Consider the following 10,308-nt stretch of genomic DNA (forward strand, 5'->3'; position numbering starts at 1 on the left):
AAGCCGAAACATAACATATAAAAAATATTGTTAAAACAATGTTTCATGATAGAATATAGTATTGTCATCAGTATACCAAGTTTGCAGTCGATACCACATTGGGAAGTGGGTTAAAATTGAGTTACAAGATTTGAGGATACGACAACAACAACAGACAGTGAGTTAATAAAAATCGTGTAATAAAATAAATAAAAACAAGCAACTAACAGGCGACGTTCCGGGCAGCAGCCCTGCATCGCTAGCACACAGGTAGCCCAGTAATACAACAACAACAAACACAGGTAGCCCAGTAATACAACAACAACAAACACAGGTAGCCCAGTAATACAACAACAAACACAGGTAGCGCAGTAATACAACAACAACACACGTGAGGCCAACATTAGCCCAAAGGCTACATCGACATGCGGGTGGGGCCATTCCCACCTTGATCCCCCCCCCTTCGCCTTGCAACTTGAACCGAGAAAAACGAACGCACCACGTGCTCGGAGACTTGCCGAGGTCGTCTCGATGCGCAAGTGCCGCGGCTGCTGCTGCTGCTGCTGCCAGCCCCGTCAGAGCCGCACATGCCGTGCCCGTTTGTACGTTCGCGACGACCACTTGGGGCATTATTGATTCCTGTGGCATTCCGCAGGAAACGATTGCCAGTTCCTGATTATTATTTTTAACCGTAATCGATCACGACGAACGGGTTACCGGTTTAGCGCTTGTCGTTTAACAAACCCATAGGTTTTTACTTTGAGATTCCCACGTCCTGTTGGAAGAGAAAAAAATACATCGCATGCCAAACGGATTCTTTATTTAATTACTCACACAGCTGGGATTTAACGAAAGTAAAAACTAAATTGAATCTGACGCGTTTTTTTTAGTCAGTCATTTGGTGAATGGGCTGAGATCATGAACTTCGTACCCAGTACTTAAAAGCCCAGTTGACTCACGTGTGTCTGCCCAGATTTATAAACCTCGCTTCTCAGCGGTTCATTCTCTGACCGCTTTGCCACTTGACCACTTCCAGTTTTACTCAGTCTTCACACCAAGGCGCACATCTCCCTCGGACTCATGATTTCCAAATGATTTACACTCACGAACGACAATGAGGTCAAGTATCATAATAACGGCACCCTCCTGGAAAAGAGAATTCTCACTCAGTGACGCTCTCCTGATAAAAGGTAATTTACTGAAGATAACTTTTTATCCGTGACCCTATTACCGGCAGTTCCTCTTGTCCGTGGAAGACGTTGCCTCCACGGCCCTATTCCGAGTATCTACAACAACAACAATTGTGCAGGTAACTGGAGTAAATTCACGGATGACCCTGTGGATAATAGCATCCGGGATATCAATCTCTCTATGATAGATAAGAGGAGCTGTCGCTATTGTATTATTACACGCAGTACTGCAAATGTTACACACAGAAAAGCCTAAAGCTGGGTCTGAGGCATACTGCAGAACCCAATGCCCCCTTCAGAATCACCCTTAAATAAACCCCCACGTTCTTGCGTAAACCTTTAGCCTCCCAGTTACAAACTCACTGGACCTACCGTAGAAAAAATTTGACCCCTGGACAAGTCAGGACAATTCTCCCCAGTACTCCAACGGAGGACAGGGCCTCGCCATTTTCCTCAACAGTTTTTAGTTCTTAAGACACTTTTGTCATCAGATGAGGCAATACGAAAGAAAAGCCAACTAACACGTACCAACGTCACGTTTAACTTAGAACACGGAATTGCTCAGTTTTGTTCCCAGACACTGTCATCAAATGAGGAAATACAAAAAAACCCCAACAAACACGTACAATGTCAAGTTTGGTGAGTTTGCCAAAATCGGGTATTGTGGCGTTCCAATGCCTCGCCCACGGACTTAGACCCGTTTCCAGAAAACGCAGGCACTGTACAGAAGTTTAAGTTGTAAAAAGTGACCTATCGTCATTTGTCAAGCTCAAATGTGATGTTAGTTATATAAGCTTTCGAGGACCTCAGTTCCCGAGGAAAAGGGAAGTCATGGGTAATAGGGTCATGGATAAGAGGAGTTCTTTATGAGACTGGTTACTTTCAATATGTTGTCAAAAATTTGCTGACCACTTGTAACAGTACAGTATATGCAAACCATTGTGCCACTTCCAGAGCACCACCAATCGAATCAATCCCCTTCGAGTGCTAAAAATGAAAAATTGCACACGGTAGTATGTGCGTGTAGTTTATCTGAAGGCACGAATGCTCTGTCCATTGATTGATGGCTCTTATAGCCGCTATTTTAAGGGTCGTCTTGTACCTTCGGGTGGTTAATGGACTGTTTATTTTTATCTGCTCTCATTCTAGGCCCCAAATTCTGCATTGGATGAAATCGGATCCCATCACTCAAATCACATGTCAAAGTCAAAGTATTTATTGCTCAAATGAGCATTGGGGTGATGCTCATCCCTCGTTTACAGCAATGGAAATATTCAGTACGACATCGCAGCACGTTCTGTATCCCCTGCAGCACACGCTGTTTAGGGGCCATCCATTTAGTACGTACGCATGGAGGAGGGAGGGGGGTTAACCCAAATGCGTACGCTTGCGTATGGGGGGTCTACTGACAATGTACGTACGCATAGGGAACGGGAGGGGGATGAAGCCTCGATAATAATTTGTCTACATTGGCCTTCAAATGAGCCACAGTTCAGTTTCTTCAGCTGTGAGACAACAAATCCTGACGGGAGAAGTGGGACTGTGGGAGAGGTGTCACGTTTGTGCCCCTGACTGCAGCTATCACGCAGCTCAGCAAAATAAGTGGCCAAGGTACGCAACGTAATCCTTTAATGCAGCCGGCGGTGGACTGTCTGTTTGCTTAAACACGTTAATATGATTAATCCTTGCTCGTTTCTGCGTGGATTAAATATCGGCCGTTCTATAGGATTCGGGGGGGGGGGGTTAGGCGAACGTACGCAGGTGGGGAGGGGGTGTAAAAAGCAGAGGTGGGACAAAGTCATTGTTATGCAAGTCCAAGTCGAGTCGCAAGTCATCAAATTCATGACTCGAGTCTGACTCGAGTCCAAGTCACATGACTCGAGTCCACATCTCATAGGTGGGACAAAGTCATTGTTATGCAAGTCCAAGTCGAGTCGCAAGTCATCAAATTCATGACTCGAGTCTGACTCGAGTCCAAGTCACATGACTCGAGTCCACACCTCTGGTAAAAAGTGCGCGTGCATACAGGGAGGGGGGGAGGGGTCAAGTTTTGACAGATTTTTGCGTGCCCACTAAATTGATGGCCCCAGACCCCTTAGGGGATACAGCATGTCAGCCATGCCTGCCTGACAAGGTTTGTATGAACTTCTTTCGCGCTGTACGTAGCCAACCGTGCTAATCGGCGGTTTAACTGTGGGAGGGTGATTACACGCAGATATGAATTGCCTAATCCGGTACATTTTCACGTAATTTTACATATACAGTACAGTAATGCAGTCCAAGCTGTACAAATCGGAATATGGCAACATATAAGGAGTAAATGCCATATAAATTGGACCGATGCCTACAATGCTAAATGCCAGGTGGCCCGGTAGTTTTGTGGTGACCACGTGAGCCACATGTCTGGGGAAGAGCGGTGGTTATTGTGGTTAGCTGCAGTGCTCGCTACGAACCCGGTGACCCGAGTCTTCCGATTCCTTCATTTTTTTTTCTGAATCTCTTGTGCGTCGCAAAATAAATCAAATTGCTCGTAGTAGATATTAAAATAGTACAACGTTGGGTTACAATATACTGGGACTTGACCATTTGACTTTCGTGACAGCCGGAGGGGAAGTGTCCTCATAAGTTCTGGTGGGGCTGGAGGGGGCTAGACCCCCCCCCACCCACCCCTCTTAAGGCTTAAGCTCCCCTTCTGAATTCCTAGTTGTCAGCTCAAAAAAATTTCATTGCAACAATTGAGTGATGGCCTTCGGGCAGCCTTTCCTCATACCACCACCACCGCAAGAGTTTTCCAGAGATTTTGTGCGGACAGCATCGGAGATAAAATAACGTTGGACTTCTTTCGCACCGTACGTAGCCCGGCTGTACTCATCGGTTGGCTACGTACGGTGGGCCCCCCACCCCTTCCTACCTCCTCATCATTCATCTCCGGACGTCACCGCACGGCAACACATATATACTTGAGATTAAACGCAGCAGCAGCCAGTTGCGTGCAAAGATTTGCTGCGTTTGGGCGGAGTGGTTTGGCCCAGTGGCGGGGTTATTCGCGTTCATTGTTTTGGAGGTTACCATCGGACAAAGCTGCGAGCAGGAGCACTGTACATTGTGTGACGAAGCCTTAAGGAGGAAGGATTTAGCACGTGCCTGATTACACTGTGACCTTAACCATCTGGGTTATTAATCTTGATTTGAAGCTTTCGTGACTGCGAGAATCCATACTCTTTGGTTCTTTCGGTAAAGTTTCGTAGGTGGAAAATAAAATAAATCACGACGTTTCGGGCGCAACACACGCGTCCATCACCATCTGGGTTATTCTCTCTCTTTAACGGAGGCAACGCACGCATCTCGTGGATTGGTGCCCGGTGTTTTGTGGCTGTGATGCGTCGTTGGCGAGCTGCAGGTTTACAGCGCAGCGTGCAATTTCTGTCAATGTGCGTGCCCTCTTCTTTGTCAAATAATTTGGCCGCAACCTCCGTCGGCCAGTAAACTTGAAAGTCGTGGCAGCAAGTTGCCCAATGTTGGCACGAAAACAGTCTGAAGGTGCAAGTCATGAGATCACAAGCACGGTGTTTTGTAAGACTTCCAGTGTCAGTCATTTATTGAGGGAAATCAAATCTTTGATATCAATGAGGAAAGAGTATTTTAGTGTAAAATGTTAATACAGGACTTATACATCTACAGACCTTTGCTCATTATTATATACTGTCATTCATTGATGGGGGGGGGGTTGAACATACTTCACACCGAAGTATGGTGAGTCAAAGTCTGTTCACTTACCGACCACTCGCCCCTGATGTCAGCCGTGGCCAGGAACTGAATGAGAACTCAGGTTCCCGGGGTCTTAGCGCAGTGTTCTTGCTGACCACTGTGACAGCACTCCGGCCCTGAGGATATGCAGGTAGTCCTCTACTTGCGATGGAGATGCGTTACGACGATCCCATCGTAAGTCAAAAAATATCGTAAGTCGGACCATCGTAACTCGGGGACTGCCTGTATTTTAATCGGCCGCAAAAAAACACACGTCCTGTAAGGCTGCAGCTCTTGATTTCAGTTTACCACTCACGAGGAGACATTTATATCTCGGTATAGTTTGGCACAGCTGCCATTCCATGACCTTTCAGCCGGCACGTGTCCAAACTTGTTGCATCCAATAAATGGCAGTATGTGATATCATATCTGCCGTGCATGTGTAGTAATTACTCAGGAGGCTTGACGACGGGATCGGAGGCACACTTATTTATTAACACAACTTGTATACAGTTAGCGAGTATACACAGGACCTAAGGGGTAACGTCCCCTTACTCGGCTAACAGGGAGACACAACATCTAAGCCCCGCTAACCTAAGCCCAAGTCCTCCACTAGGGAGCTAGGGGAGGCTACCTGTCCCAGCCCTGGTCAAGCTGGGATCCGACCCCCTGAGTTCCCAGACCTGCTCGTCAGTCTGGGCTCTCGGGGCCACGCCACCGGCTTGCCCTGGTCGGCCCTTATAAGGACAGCGAGCCAGGGGAGCTCCGGGGCCTATTCTAGCTGGTCTTCCGTCTTCGCTGGTTAAAGCTGACACCTCGACCTCGAGCCCTCCGGCTCACCCCCTCTTATAGTCCGCGGCCCCCCCGGGAGGGGCCCGTGGGGGATGCAGGTGCGGACGTCGGTGTGGCCACCTCCTATGTGTACGGCCCTAACCACACCCCTTGTGTTTGTTTGCCATCCGCTCCCATACACAATTACACCTCTACATCACCCCCCCCTGTACAGCTCGCAGCCGTCCCCGGCTGCAACAAAACCAGAATAAAGGTGCATGCCTCCCCAAAACCGTGTGTGCCTCGCGTAAATTTAACAAGAACGATAACAGTCATAACAACAACAACAACAACAGGAACAGGTAGAAGAAGAAAGAGAAAAAAATAACCCGGCGCACCCTCCCGAATAAATACCCCATTCCGCAAACCCAACATATATACACGCGCTCCGGATGTCCCTCCCCCATTGTCCGCAAGGGCCCCCCAACGGCCGACCTCACAATAGTCTGCGCGTTTTGGCGCGCGTTCTCGCGGCGGGCCCGTCACAAGGGCTCGACCCGGCACGCTCAGTGGTGGTTGGTGACGGTCCGGGTGCAAGAGAGTCTGGCGTCGCTGCCGAGTGACCCCCGACCCCTCCGGGAGGGGTTGGCGGGCGTGGACCCGTCACTCCTGTTGCCTCTGGAGATGGAACAGTTGACGTCATGTTAGGCGAGAGCAGCGACGTCGGGGAGTCGGCGGACCCCTCACACGTTTGGCCATGCGTGTGTGTGTGTGAACCACGGGCCGGCGCAATGAACGGTTTCAACCTTGAGGGGTGCACGTACCACCGACGCCTCCCCCATTTGACGCGAACACATTGCGGCCGTAAGACCTGTACGACCTCCACTGGCCCCCGCCACGGCCGTACCAACTTTGACGAGGTTGCCAGTGGCACCTGGGGACAGTGCAACCATGCCCTGTCCCCTGGTTTCCATTTGAACACATGTACCCGCCCCAGCCGAAGCCTCTCGTTCGCCTTCTGGCGGAGTTCAGAATTTTGCACGGCCGCTTCCCGCGCCTCAGACAATTTGCTGATGTTAAATTTAACGTGTTCGGACAAGGTAGACTTCGCCTGAGGCGCCGAGAGCTTCAGCTGGGTCGTCACAGGGGGGTTAGCCTCGCGGCCATACATTAAAAAGAAAGGGGAAAATCCGGTGGCCGCATGGGGAGCCATCCTGTAGGCCTGCAACACACCGGCTATGCGAAGGTCCCAATCTGTCTGGGATTCGGACACCTGTTGGGACAGCATAGACGTGATGGTCCGATGTAGCCGTTCCACCATCCCGTCAGTTTGAGGGTGATACGGGGAGGTCCGAATTTTTTCCGTACCCAAGAGGTCGCACACCTCGCGGAGGAGTTTTCCCGAAAAATTCTTACCCTGGTCAGTAAGCAGCCGTTCCGGAGCACCTTTGTCGAGGACATAGCCCTGGACAAAGGCCTCCGCGATGGCTGCTGCCGACTGGTTGGCCAGGGGCCAGGCCATAGGCCATCTCGTGAAGTATTCGACCCCTGTCAATAAATACCTATTCCCCCTGGGTGTAGCGGGAAATGGGCCGAGTATGTCTAGCGCAACGAGCTCGTTAACCCGGGAAACCTTTATGGACTGCAGCGGAGGGTTGGACCCCCTAGCTGGTGGCTTTCGCTGCGCGCATTGCGTGCACGACCCCAGGAGATCCCCCACGTCCTTTGCCATGCCCGGCCAGAAGAAATCGAGCTGGAGCGTGGCAAAGGTCTTGTGAACCCCCAAGTGCAGAAGCCGCTCATGAACAGCCCATACCACCTTACCCCTCAATGCTGCAGGCACCACGAGCTGCTGGCGGCGGGTTTTTCCGTCCCAGTGCATTAAAAGACCCTGGAACAACCCCCACGAGTCAATGTTCGCCACCCCCTGCCCAACCCCCCCTGCGCGACGGCGCAGAGCGAGGAGGGAGGTGTCCTCCATTTGGAGGCGTCCCCATTCCGCGACCGACAACCCCAGCAACGAATCCCTCCCTTCTTGCTCGATAGGACCCGAAGCCAAAGGCGCATCGGCGGCGGCCACGAGGACCGAATCGGTGGTGACGTTCGGGGGCCTACAACGCCCCGAACCCAGGAGGCAAGCGCACTCCGAAGTGGGTGGCAACCGTGACAGGGCGTCAGCGTTCGTGTGGCGGACGCCCTTACGATATGTGGTGACAAAGTCGTAGTCCTGGAGAATCTCCAACCATCGAGACAACTGGCCCGATGGTTGTTGAACCCGCAGAGCGTACTGTAGGGCCGCATGATCTGTACGGACGGTGAACCGCCGACCGTACAGATATGGGCGGTACTGCTGAATGAAATAAACAATTGCCAATAATTCCCGACGGGTAACGCAGTACCGTTGTTCCGCTGGAGACAGTACCCGACTACCGTAAGCCACCACATGCTCTACGCCCCTGATGAGTTGGGACAGCACGCCCCCGATGCCCGTGTTACTTGCATCTGTATCGAGCAAGAAGGGTTGTGAGAAGTCGGGGTAATTCAACGGCGGAGCCCCCACCAGGGCATTCCGGAGGGCGTGAAAAGCAGCCTCCTCCTCCAGCCCCCAATGAAACCTGACTCCCTTGGACGTCAAGGCATGCAATGGTTTCGCGATCGTAGCGAAGTCAGCCACAAACCGTCGATAGTACGACGCGAACCCAATGAAACTCCTGACCTCTCCCACCGAGGTGGGAGTCGGCCAGGAGCTGACGCATTCTGTTTTGGCGGGATCAGTGGATATCCCCGAGCGCCCAACAATGTGACCCAAATACCGCACCGATTCGCGGAGCAAATGGCACTTCTGCGGTTTAAATTTTAAATTGGCAGCCCGCATTTTGAGAAAAACAGCACGCAGCCTCTGGAGGTGTTCCTCGAAGGATTTGCTAAAGACGATGACATCGTCCAAGTAAATTAAACACGAATCCCATTGCAAGCCTGCCAAGACCAGTTCCATTAACCGCTGAAAAGTTGCCGGCGCAGAATGTAAGCCCATCGGCAAGCGGTTAAATTGGAAGAGACCTTGCGGTGTCCGAAAAGCAGTTTTAGGTTTTGATTCGTCATCCAGAGGAAGCTGCCAGAATCCAGATAGTAAATCGAGGGTGGAAAAGAATCGCGCCCCCGCCAAGGCATCGAGCGACTCATCCATTCGAGGAAGCGGGTACGCATCTGCCACAGAAATTTTGTTCAATCGCCGAAAGTCGACACAAAACCGCAGTGAGCCGTCGTGTTTTTTCACCAAAACGATCGGTGCGCCCCACGGGCTGTTGGAAGGGGAAATGATATCGGCGGCTAGCATGTCATCAACAGCCGATTTGACATGATCCTTTTCGGCGGGACTGAGCCGAAAGGGATTCTGGCGGATTGGCGCGCTGTCACCCGTGTCAATATGGTGTCGCAGCAATTTAGTACAACCAATATCAAATTTGTGTTTACTAAAAACGTCGGCAAATTCTTTCAGGAGAACTCGCAGCTGCGCACGCTGCGTGTCGGACAGATCCACAGATCCCGCGCAAAGTGCATCCAGCCATCCGTCATCACAGTCCGAATGCGGTCGCGACGGAGGATCGGTGGTTACCTGACCCACGAGTGGTTCCTCATAGGGCGCCGGCGTTGCGTGTGCAAGCACGGTCCCTTGAGGAACCACGGCCGTTCGCGATCCTACATTAAGGACTGCAATGAAGGGGTCCCCATCCCCTTTCACCATGGTCTGAGCCGCTAGCAAATCGGGTCCATTGACCCCGGCCCGAGATGGTCCCAACAAGACCCCCCGATCCGCAACCCCTTTAGCAAACGGCCGACGCAGCCTAAGAGGGACGAGCATCTGAGCCCCCGGGGGTACGCGCACAGTTTTTGTCACGAGCGCCTGCACGGTGGCAAACGCCCGACGCTCCGTGGTGGGGGAAGACAAAAATGTAACACGTCGGCCCGATGGGAGCTCGATGCACCCCTGGTCAATCAAGATACGGATGGGCATTTTGGCCAAGAAATCCGTCCCCAACAGGCACGGAACCGCGAGTGAGGAGGAAACCAAAACAGGGCCGGATAATTTAATGTCTCCAATGCAAATTTTGGCGCGGATTTGCCCAATAATGCCCAGCGAGCCCCCGTTAGCAGCATAGCATGGCACGTCAACAGGGAGCAAGGGACGACTTTGAACGGGAAGGATGTTATAAATCAAATCAGATATAATGGTCGCCGATGCCCCTGTGTCAATTAAAATCCGCACCTCTACCCCATCAATATGACCGACCACAACCGATGATCCCGCCGACGCAGCAACGACACGATGGGCGAGCTCCGACCACTGACCCGGTTGGAGCGCTCGCCGCATTTCAGAACAATCGCGCGCGATGGGCGGCGATTTTCGAACCCTGTTCAGTTGAGCGCGTGAGTGTGTGTCGGATGTGTGCATGGGCCAAACGTGTGAGGTGCCACGACTCGCCGTATTTCTCTGCTGGAGCTTGGGTGGAGACGGCGTGGCGTCCTGACGAGGTGTCGCTCCGCGCTGACGGGGAGCCCGGCATCCTGACGCAACGTGGCCTTGCAGGCCACAGTTGTAGCAACGTGTGAGCGCCCCAGA

The sequence above is a fragment of the Lampetra fluviatilis genome, chromosome 46 (genome assembly GCF_964198595.1).
Source record: "Lampetra fluviatilis chromosome 46, kcLamFluv1.1, whole genome shotgun sequence".
In the NCBI taxonomy this organism is placed as follows: domain Eukaryota; kingdom Metazoa; phylum Chordata; class Hyperoartia; order Petromyzontiformes; family Petromyzontidae; genus Lampetra; species Lampetra fluviatilis.